Genomic DNA, 11757 nt, shown 5'->3' with positions numbered 1-11757 from the left:
GTTTTTCCTTTTAGCCTATGTTTTAACCTCAATCTTTTCTAGTCTGTCATTCAATTGCTTGATAGACAGATGACCGACATTCACTTTCTTTTCCTTCTTCACTTGACTAGATTCTCCTGAAATGAAGTTTTTGGAAACTGATCCATATTTTTCATTTAACTTAGCAAGTTTGGCTTTACTCACAGGTTTTCTCACAATCGACGGATGATGATTTATGTCACTCGACGGATAATCCTTTTGATTATCCGATGGATGACTCTCATCATCCGTCGAGTCCACATTTGTTAGCAATCCTTCAACCAAATTGGATTCCAACTTCTCCTTATCCTTCTTCCAGGCTGCATCACAAAACGACTCAATCCCTTGAACTTTGGTGATTTGAGCATGAACATCTCTAGATGTTTTCCATGCCTTAATCACCTCTTGTTCTCGTTCAAGCCGCTTCTTCAAGATCTCCTCTTTCTTCAAGGACTCAGTTAATTCATCCTTAGCAATTTTACACTCAATTCTCAATTTTTCAAATTCAATAAATTGAGACTCTAGCACATTATTCCTCTCACTTGAAAACAAATTGTTTTATTTGATTTTAGCATTTTCCTTAGTAAGAGACTTAAGTGTAACACACAAATGATATAATTCTGTAGACATGTCATTTATAGCATTATTACACTCAGCTTTAGATAAATGTGCAAGGTTAGTGGTGATTACCTGATTACTTGAAGAACTTATCTCTGTTTCATCAGACTTGGCCATTAGGGCTAGATTGACATAGCTGACATCCTCATCCTCATCCAGACCATCTGCTGCCCAATCATTTTCTTGTGTAATGAAAGCCCTTTCTTTTTGTTTGAGCAACTCAAAATATTTCTGTTTATAATCCACAGGCTCAAACTTCTTCTTGCTGGAATCTGACTTTCTACACTCACTGGAAAAGTGCCATGCCAAGCCACATTTGAAACATTTGAATTTTGATTTATCCACCATGTTTCTATTTGGCTTAGCTGCTCCAAAGTTCTTCTTGAACTTGAGCTTGGAAAATCTTCTGGAAAAAAATGCAAGATGTTCATCAATATCCTCCATGTCATCTTGGCTCAAAGAATCTTCATTTTCTGCTACCAGCCCCTTGCCCTTGTTTTCACAGACCTTTGAAGTAGACTCAACTGCTTCTATATTCATCTCCTTCTCTTTTTCCAACTCAACAACCAGTGCAATGGATCCTCCTTTCTTCTTTCCTCTCTCAATCCTCTCATCTTGCTCTATTTCAAGCTCATAAGTTTTCAGGATGCCATACAGTCTCTCCAAAGTAATCTCCTTGTAATCTTGAGAGTTTCTCAATGAGACTGTCATTGGTTTCCATTCCTTTGGAAGAGATCTAAGGAACTTAAGATTGGAGTCTTTTGTCTGATAGACTCTTCCATGCAACTTCAGAGCATTTAGTAGTTTTTAAAATCTACTAAAAATGTCAGTGAGAGACTCACTATCTTTACTATGAAAGCGTTCATATTGCTGAATTAGCAGCTGCATCTTGTTTTCTCTAACTTGTTCAGTGCCATCACAGATAATCTGAATTATATCCCAAACTTTCTTGGCAGTTTTGCTATTGATGATGTTGTCAAACATGTCACTATCAACTCCATTAAACAGAATATTCATGGCCTTCTTGTCCTTCCTGACTTGTTTAATATCAGGATCTGACCATTCATGCCTTGGCTTGGGAACTAATGGTTCATTTTCAGTTGCAGCTCTCATTGGTATATGAGTGCCTCTCTCTATGCAATCTACATAGGCCTCATCCTGAGAAAGTAAATGAAGATGCATCTTTACCTTCCAGTGATGGTAATTGTCTTTGTCTAGAAAAGGAATCTTGATTCCAACATCCTTCTTATTCATCTTGTTATTTGTTGTGATCTTTAAACTCTTTGTTCTTTAAGAGTTTGCTCTGATACCAATTATTAGTCCCTAACAATGCAACAAGAATTAAAGAAGGGGGTTGAATGGAATTCTTGAACCTTTTTCTAAATTATAAAATGTTTAAACTTAAGATATATATATGGCAGTGTTTTGATTTGCAAATTATGGAATAACAAGTTAAGTATGAATCAAAACACAAAGTAGTAAAAACACAAGTCTTTAAAACTTTCTAGTGGATTTGAATGTATCCACCATATATATATATATATATATATATATATATATATATATATATCAGTAGAACTCTTTGAAGCTTGAATAGCTCACAGCTGCTTACAAATGAGAACAACTAAACTTACAGAGAAATGCTAAGGATACAGCTTACAAATGTTACTCTGAGAAAATACTTGCTTAGTCTTATTATTGTTCTAACTGCTACTCTTGGTTTATATATCACCAAGATTACACAGTAATAAGAGAAGATAATAAAACAAAACCTATCAAGTCTAATACTATGCTACTTCATTACTTTATTCCAGCATCTTTGAATATCTTCATATTAGCATGGAAATGGCAATGCTTCTTTGTTCTCAAAAACCCAGTTGAATAGGCTGCCACATTCCTTTTGCATATACTCGATGCATGTGACTGTGTTGTCACTGTCAACGGATGTTTGAATTGATCATCCGTCGGGTACATGATCATCCGTCAGGTTGCCTTGTTGATCATCCGTCGGTGGCTTTGTTAATCATCCGTCGGGTAGCTATTTGGCACTTGACTTCATTTCATTTATGCAGAATTACAAGACATCATATATGTATAATTAATCTACCTATTCTGCATATCTAATTAAAGTCAACATGACTTATATGCTACTACAGAATCTAAACAAATGTGTTTGCAGAAATGTGCTACATGACTTATTATTACATAAACCATCATCCGTCGGGACTATATTGAGTTATCCTTCGAGACTATATTCCTTATCCGTCGAGTGCTACATTTTTCACTAAGTTAAATCTAGTAAGGTGTTTTGTTAATTAAATCATTAAGTTCACAACATATTCACAACAACCATAAAATTCATTTTCAACAGAACCACCACATCGCATAAAACGAGACAATCAAACACACAACTAATAACTCAAACAGAACGAAACGAAAAATTTCAAAATTCAAATATATCGGCCTGACGTTAAAAATTAATATGTTGTTAGACTAGAGTTTTTGAGTTTAAAAACAGAATTTTATTGTAAAATTTGAACTCTTACCTTGATAGATCTGAAAACTAAAGTAAAAAACTTAAAGAAAATTTTAAAGTGTTATGAAACAAAACTCGATTTTATTGAAGAAAAAGATGAAGCAAACACAAGTTTGAAAGAAAATTAAAAAATAAGAAAAGAAATGTTGTGTGGATGGAGAAGGGGCGAATTGGATTTGAGATGGGTATGAGAGAGAGTTGAGATGGGAAGAAAGGGGATGAAGATGGATAAGAGGGGTGAAAAAAATTAGAGGGAGATGGGTCGGCTAACTCTTCATGAAAAAACTTTTTAGTAATTTATATAAAGACAACATAAATAAATTATTATAATTTGCTTGCAATACCGGTCATAAATCAATTTTAAACATTGTGTTCGTAAGAAAAAAATATTTAAAAGTTTAATTTTTAGAAGATAACATGTATAACACTTGAAATTTTTTGTTGGAATTGAGCCACTAATTCTTGTAAAGATAAGATGTTAAAATAAAACATTAATTATTTTCATCCTACAAGAAAAATAGTCCTTAATTTCATAATTTTAGAATAAAATGTCCAAAATATCATAACATGAATAAATAATGGTACCGTGATGGTACTGTGTTTACGCGGTGCAATTCAGAACTCACCATTTTGTTACCGTTGGAAAAGGAAAAAAAACAAGTAACTTTAGACAGTCTTAGGAAAATAATTCACTACAAGAAAAAAGGATAAATTCGACTGGAAAAATCGGTCGAATTTAAATTAATTCGACCGCGCGTGGTCGAATTTATCTAATTTCGACCGATTTTGAATCGGTTGTAATAAAGGGAGTTGAATTTAGAAGTTCGGTCGTATTTAACTAAATTCGACCGTCTAATTACAACCGGAAAAATACAACCGCTTCAATTCAACCGAAAGAATTCGACCGGAGGCAGTCAAATTAATTTATCAATTAAAATTTGAATATCCCACCAAAATAATTAAAATTTTCGAAAAAGTTTGAAAGTCCCGCCCAAAACTTAAATTCAATTGTATGTGGCCAAAAATTAATTTTAACTGTTTTTGGTTGTAAAATAAATTCGACCGAAATCAATCAATTTTAACAAATTGATTTTTTAAAAAAAACAGCATATATTAGTGCTCCATACAAACAACCAAAGATCTAGAATTTCATAAAGATCAAACGGGTGGTTTTTAATCACATCAGCAATTACATGGTTTACAAAACGGTCCCGCAAACTGAATTAAGATTTACCATAGTCAAGCTAACTGTTTGATAATCAAATGGTTAAATAGAAGTATAAAACAATCCCAAACGATCAAAAGGGCTTTCATCCTTGCATAAAATCTTTCAGCCTTCTTAATTACATCAAGCTTCGCACCAATCAACTCCACTCCGTATTTCTCAAGTGCCCCACTTTCCGCCAACGCCACTGCAAGGTTAAGCGCTGTCTGCCCACCCATTATCGGCAACAAAGCATCAGGTCTCTCCTTTTCCAACACTTGCTCAACTAATTCAGGCGTCATTGGCTTAATATACGTGCTATTCGCTGTCTCAGGATCAGTCATAATAGTTGCTGGATTAAAATTAATCAGAATAACTTCATACCCCTCCTCTCTAAGCGCCTTACACGCCTGAGTCCCAGAATAATCAAACTCACACGCTTGTCCAATAAAAACATGACCAGCACCAAGAATCATAATCTTCTTTATATTCGTCCTCTTTCCAACTGCTTTATCAAACACAATCCCATTCTCCACCTCATTACTCTTCACCGGAACGGAATTAATTCTGCTTCGGGGTTTTGCTAAACAAACAAATGAAGACCTATTAAAACTAAAAGAAGCACAAACATTCTTTCTTGACAGGTTTCTTGAATAGAAAAACAATCGAAACGAACTGGGTTCCGATAAATTAAGATTTAACAGAGTCACAGAAGAAGCTGTAGAGCTAAGTCTGGTTGAGGCATTTGGACAAACAAGTTGATGCTGCCAAGAATCAATGAACACTTAGCAACAACAATGAGCAGAGCATTCCTCTGGCTCTTTGTAATAATAAATTGAAAAAGTTTCGAGTGACCGGCTAGGCCTTTTGCGGATTGGGTTTTGAATGAATTGTCATACCTTTCTCGCCTCTTGATTAAAACAGAAGATAAACTAACTGAATCAAATATACATGTAACAGAGAGAGAGAGAGCGAGAGAGAGAGAAAGAGAGAGAGGGAGAGAGTGAGGGAGGGAGGGAGGGAGGGAGGGAGAGGGAGAGAGAGAGAGAGAGAACAATTTATCGGCTTTAGAGATGAGCTTCTGGGGATCGGAAGCTGCCATGGCTGATCACTTTAATTTGCCGCTGATCCTTGCAACAATTAACCATCATCTCTTACTTGGAGAGAGAGAGAGAGAGATTGAACAAAAAAATTGGAGAGTCGGATACAGAGGACTGATTAATGTATGTGAACATAGTGGTGCGGCGTACATGAAGTAGTAATGATTTGTAGGGTTTTGAGATGGGGTTTTGAACAGGGTTTGTTGGGCTTTATAATTGGGCCTAAAATCTGATCCCACAATTTGCTTTATTGAGTAAAAAATTGGTCGGTGGATAATGTATTTGTAAATGTAAAAAAGAGAAGTAAAATAATTATTTTAGTGTAAAATTCAAGTTTTTAGGTTTTTTCAAAAAGAAATGTTATTAGCTTTTGAAGTTGGTGGACAATGAAAGAGATGTTATTTATTTACTCTCGTGAATGGATTTGATGAGACTTAACGTAAAAATATATTTTATTTTAATTTATTATATATTTTGTTATTTCAAGGGATTTCTTTATATTAATATTCGTACGACTATCCAACTACCTAGTGAATTTAAAACTATTTTTCAACTATCCAACCCTATAAATGTCAATAAATATATATATATATATATATTAGTGATATAACCAAAGTTTTCAGATCAAAACAATTTTATTTGGTTTTCCATTTTAAAAGTAAAACATCAATTTTACTAGTACAACTACCTAGTGTTTAGTCCTGATATTTTGATTCTTTTTAAAAATATTTTTCTTCTATCCAACCTTATGGATATCGATAGTTATATATATTAGTTATATAACCAAAATTTTAGATCAAAAAGTTTTTATTTGATTTGTCATCTTAACAGTCAAACATCAGTTTGACTAGTACAACTAACTAGTGTTTCGTCATAAATTGGTGTTTCGATTTTTTTAAAAATATTTTTCATCGATCTAACCGTATGGATGCCAATAAATATATATATATATTAGTGATATAACCAAAATTTTATATCAAAATAATTTTATTTGGTTTGCCATTTTAACAGTCAAACATCAGTTTGACCAGTACAACTAACTAGTGTTTAGTTATGAATTGGTGTTACGATTTTTCCAAAATATTTTTCATCGATCCAACCGTATGGATGTCAATAAATATATATTAGTGATATAACCAAAGTTTTAGATCAAAATAATTTTATTTGATTTGTCATTTTAACAGTCAAATATTAATTTGACTAGTACAACTAACTAGTGTTTAGTAATGAATTGGTGTTTCGATTTTTTAAAAATATTGTTCAGGGATCCAACCATACAGATGTCAATATATATATATATATATATATTAGTGATATAACCAAAATTTCAGATCAAAATAATTTTATTTGGTTTGCCTTTTTAACAGTCAAACATCAGTATGACTAGTACAACTAACTAGTGTTTAGTCATGAATTGGTGTTTTGATTTTTTCAAAAATATATTTCGTCGATCCAACCATATGGATGTTAATAGATATATATATTATTGATATAACCAAAATTTGAGATCAAAATAATTTTATTTGGTTTGCCATTTTAACAGTCAAACATTAGTTTGACTAGTACAACTAACTAGTGTTTAGTCATGAATTGGCGTTTCGGTTTTTTCAAAAATATTTTTCATCGATCCAACCGTATGGATGTCAATAGATATATATATTAGTGATATAAACTCAATTTGAGATCAAAATAATTTTATTTGGTTTTTCATTCGAAAAGTCAAGCATCAGTTTGACTAGTGCAACTAACTACTGTTTAGTCCTGAATTGGTGTTTCTATTTTTAAAAAAATATTTTTCATCGATCCAACCATACGGATGTCAATAAATATATATTAGTGATATAACGAAAATTTCAGATCAAAACAATTTTATTTGGTTTGCCATTTTAAAAGTTAAGCATCAGTTTGACTAGTATAATCAACTAGTGTTTAGTCCTGAATTGTGTTTCTATTTTTTAAAAAATATTTTTCATAGATCTAACCGTACATATGTCAATAAATATATATTAGTGATATAATGAAAATTTGAGATCAAAACAACTTTATTTGCTTTGCCATTTTAAAAGTAAAGCATCAGTTTCACCAGTACAACTAACTAGTGTTTAGTCTTGAATTGGTATTTCGATTTTTTCAAAATTGTTTTTCATCGATCCAACCGTACGGATGTCAAAAAATATATATATTAGTGATATAACAAAAATTTCAGATCAAAAAAAAAATTTATTTGGCTTGTCATTTTAAAAGTCAAACATTAGTTTGACTATTACAACTAACTAGTGTTTAGTCCTGAATTGCTATTTCAATTTTTTTTAATATTTTTCATCGATCCAACCGTAAAGATGTCAATAAATATATATATATTAGTGATATAACTTAAGTTTCAGATCAAAATAATTATATTTGGTTTGCCATTTTAGAAATCAAGCATCAGTTTGACTAGTAACTAACTAGTGTTTAGTCCTGAATTGGTATTTCGATTTTTTCAAAAATATTTTTCATCGACCCAACCGTACGGATGTCAATATATATATATATATATATATATATATATATATATATATATATATATATATATTAGTGATATAACGAAAATTTAGATCAAAATAATATTATTTGGTTTGCCATTTTAAAAGTCAAACATTAGTTTGACTAGTACAACTAACTTGTGTTTAGTCTTGAATTTCTATTTCGATTTTTTAAAAAAATATTTTTCATCGATCCAACCGTAGGGATGTCAATAAATATATATATTAGTGATATAACTTAAGTTTCATATCAAAATAATTTTATTTGGTTTACCATTTTTAAAATCAAGTATTAGTTTGACTAGTACAACTAACTAATGTTTAATCCTGAATTGGTATTACGATTTTTTAAAAAATATTTCTCATCGATCCAAATGTACGGATGTCAATAAAAATATTCTCTCCAATATTCATAATTTCAAAATATTCACTATCATTAAATAAGTTTTTTATTAAAAATTAAAATTCTGAAAAATCTTAAATACAACCGAATTCCATTGAAATATAATTTCGAAAAGGGCGGAAAATTTCTCTCACTTCTTTTCAAAAACTTTAAAAGTATGAGCAAATTTTCCTCCATTTTTAAATAAAAAATTTGACTGAAATCAGTTAAATTTAGGAGTGCAAAATAAAATATTTTGCGGGAAAATTCCCTCCAGTTTTTTATTTGGGCTAAATTCGACCGGAAAAAAAAATTGGTCGAATTTAGGAGCTAAATTCGACCGGTTGAATTTCGACTGTTTTAATTTCAACCATTTTCGGTTAAAATTGATTGTAAATACGACCGTTTAAATACGACCGCTGCATTTCGACCGAGGCCAGTCGAATTTAGCCGTGTCGAAGGGATTCGACCGCCTGCGGTCGAATTTAACCCCGGTCGAATTTAAATAAGTTGTATTTAACCCTATTTTCTTGTAGTGATTCGAGTGCAATAATTTAATAGTTTTTGTTATTTTTCATTTTAAACAGCTTTAACATATACTTTTCTTTGCATCAATTTCTTATAATAAAAATAAATATAAGACTTGGCCAGCCTGTGTGCAGAGGATAAGTTTGTAGTAAAATTACATGCATAATGCATTAATATTTTTTATTTCGAATAGCCTCCAAATTTGAAATGGTCTAGTATATATATGTGCCGGAAGTGGTCCCATGTGTCTCTGAAATAAATCTCATAATTCATGTTGTTTTATAAAATGCACCTTAATTCTCACTCTAAAGCGAAATAAATCTTTAAAAATTATTTGTTCAAATGAATGCACCTTGTCACTATAAAATGACATATAATCTTTTGATGATTAGATAGTGAGATAGAACAAAGCTTAAATTATTTCCTCCATAACAAATGGGAAAGAGCAGAGTTCTTGTAGTGGGAGGAACCGGTTATATTGGCCACAGAATTGTGAAAGCTAGCTTAGCTCAAGGACATGAAACCTATGTTCTTCAACGTCCTGATATTGGCTTGGACGTTGATAAGCTACAAATGCTCTTGTCCCACAAATGACAAGGAGCTCGGCTTGTTGAGGGCTCGTTTTCCGATCACCAGAGCCTTGTGGACGCGGTGAAGATGGTGGATGTTGTTATTTGCACCATGTCCGGAGCTCATAATCGGACTTTTAACATTACTTTGCAGCTCAAGCTTGTTGAAGCAATCAAAGAAGCCGGAAATATCAAGGTACTAATAACGTATGGTTTGATTTTGTTTCATTTCGTCATTATTAGCTCAAATTTGATTTGGCTTAGGATTATATTTTACGTTTCCTTATATTTCTATTGGAGTTCAGATAATATTACTACTCGCATCCCATCACAATGAGGAATTAATATAGCAAATTCCTATAGTTTTTTTAAAAGAAAACAATGGCATGCACATGTGTATTTTTAAAGAAGATCACGCTATGATGGTGCAGCGTTTTTTGCCTTCGGAATTTGGTATGGATCCTGCGAGAATGGGAGACGCTCTAGAACCAGGAAGGATCACATTTGATGAGAAAATGGTGGTGAGGAAAGCAATAGAAGAGGCTAATATACCCCATACTTATGTCTCCGCCAATTGCTTTGCCGCTTACTTTGCTGGTAATCTTTCACAAATGGGCACTCTTTTCCCCCCTAAACACAAAGTAACTGTCTATGGAGATGGCACTGCTAAAGGTATGTGTATTAAGGTTTTTTCTATGAATTACCTAAATCTTTAGATGTTTTATTTTATGATATAGTTCTTGTCGATGGGACTAGCTTGAAAATTCCATGATTCAAACGGGCACTAAATTTTCTTGTATATACAAGTGAAATGCTTGCACGGAGATTTGTGACGTTGCTAAATTATGAAAATGTGCAGTTGTTTTTGTAGAGGAAGATGATATAGCAGCATACACAATAAAATGTATAGACGACCCTCGTATGTTGAACAAGAATCTATATATCCGGCCGCCAAATAATATTCTGTCTCAGATGCAGTTGATTGAGATTTGGGAGAGTCTCTCTGGGAAAAAACTGGAGAAAATCAAAATCTCTGCAAATGATTTTCTGGAATCTATTAAAGGTAATAAAATATTCAGCAACAAGCTACACTATATTCGCACACACGGTTCACTTGATGCCTACTGTACAGAAAAGAAGCTTAATTTAATTATGTGTGCATGTATGTAATGCAGGACTTGAGTATGGTGAACAAGTTGGAGTTGGACATTTCTATCATATATTCTACGAAGGTTGTTTAACAAACTTTGAAATTGGGGATCAAGGTGGAGAAGCTTCTGAGCTCTATCCAGAAGTTCACTACACTTCCATGGAATCCTACCTAAAGCTCTTTCTTAATTAAAGCTGTAATTTTCCCAACAATTTTAAGTGCTTTCTTTAAGCTACTTGTGTAACTTCTTAAATTTTCCTTAATAAATGGTGCTCCTATTGATCTAGCTTTCGTTACCATTATATATACCGGGGCCATATTTAATACATTTTTGCATGCTTTAATTATCACTATATATATATATTTATACCACTCTGCATTGTCGATTTTATTCAATAATCATCTGATTAATTGTTATAATTTACTATAACAATTTGATTTTCAAATTCAATTAATCACTTTATATTTTCCTTAAACTGGTTCATCAAGTTTAATAGATCAAATTTACTTATATTTTTTAAAATATATCTGATTAATCTTTCAATTAAACGAATAATTATTAATTATCTGAAAAATCACTAAAAATGTTTTTACCGCCTAACTATGATTCTCGTATATTAGACTTTCTTGCAGGTCAAAATCTTGAAATTATTTGTTATGTACGACACAAGTTATGTTATGAGCAATGGTAGAGATAATATAAACTCCAAATTGTTCCCTAATTATACATGATATCTTTTAATTGGTAGTCGTATATATATTAAATACAGTAAGACCCCTTTATATACAAGAAAAAGATTAATAATTAATTAATTATTTTGAAAACGAATCTAAATCCGAAAATTTTAGCATTTCTCTTATATACTCTATTTCTATAAACAAACAGGAAGAAACAAGGAACAGATAGGAACGAGAGGCCCGATGCATTATAAATTTATAATTAACATATCTTTCTGTCTATGAATAAAATAGTGTACCAGCCATGCTAGCCTATGTACGATTTACGAATAAAACTGTGGGGATTTAAGAATAATATTGTGTTCACTCCGCACAGGCTGTTCAATTCATTCGATGGAATTTACCTAAATCTATATTTATATTTAACCCGTCTGAAATATGGGGCTAAA

The 11757-nt window shown here is 32.0% G+C and overlaps 1 pseudogene; it reads left to right on the top strand.

Annotated features, from left to right (window-relative positions):
* The first annotated feature begins 9320 nt into the window (after window positions 1-9320).
* LOC141672436 (isoflavone reductase homolog) lies at window positions 9321-10908 on the top strand (annotated as a pseudogene).
* The last annotated feature ends 849 nt before the right edge of the window (window positions 10909-11757 follow it).

This window comes from Apium graveolens, chromosome 7 (assembly GCF_009905375.1).
Source record: "Apium graveolens cultivar Ventura chromosome 7, ASM990537v1, whole genome shotgun sequence".
NCBI lineage: Eukaryota > Viridiplantae > Streptophyta > Magnoliopsida > Apiales > Apiaceae > Apium > Apium graveolens.
Note: the sequence above shows the minus strand (reverse complement) of the source record. Positions and strands in the feature narration are given on the sequence as shown.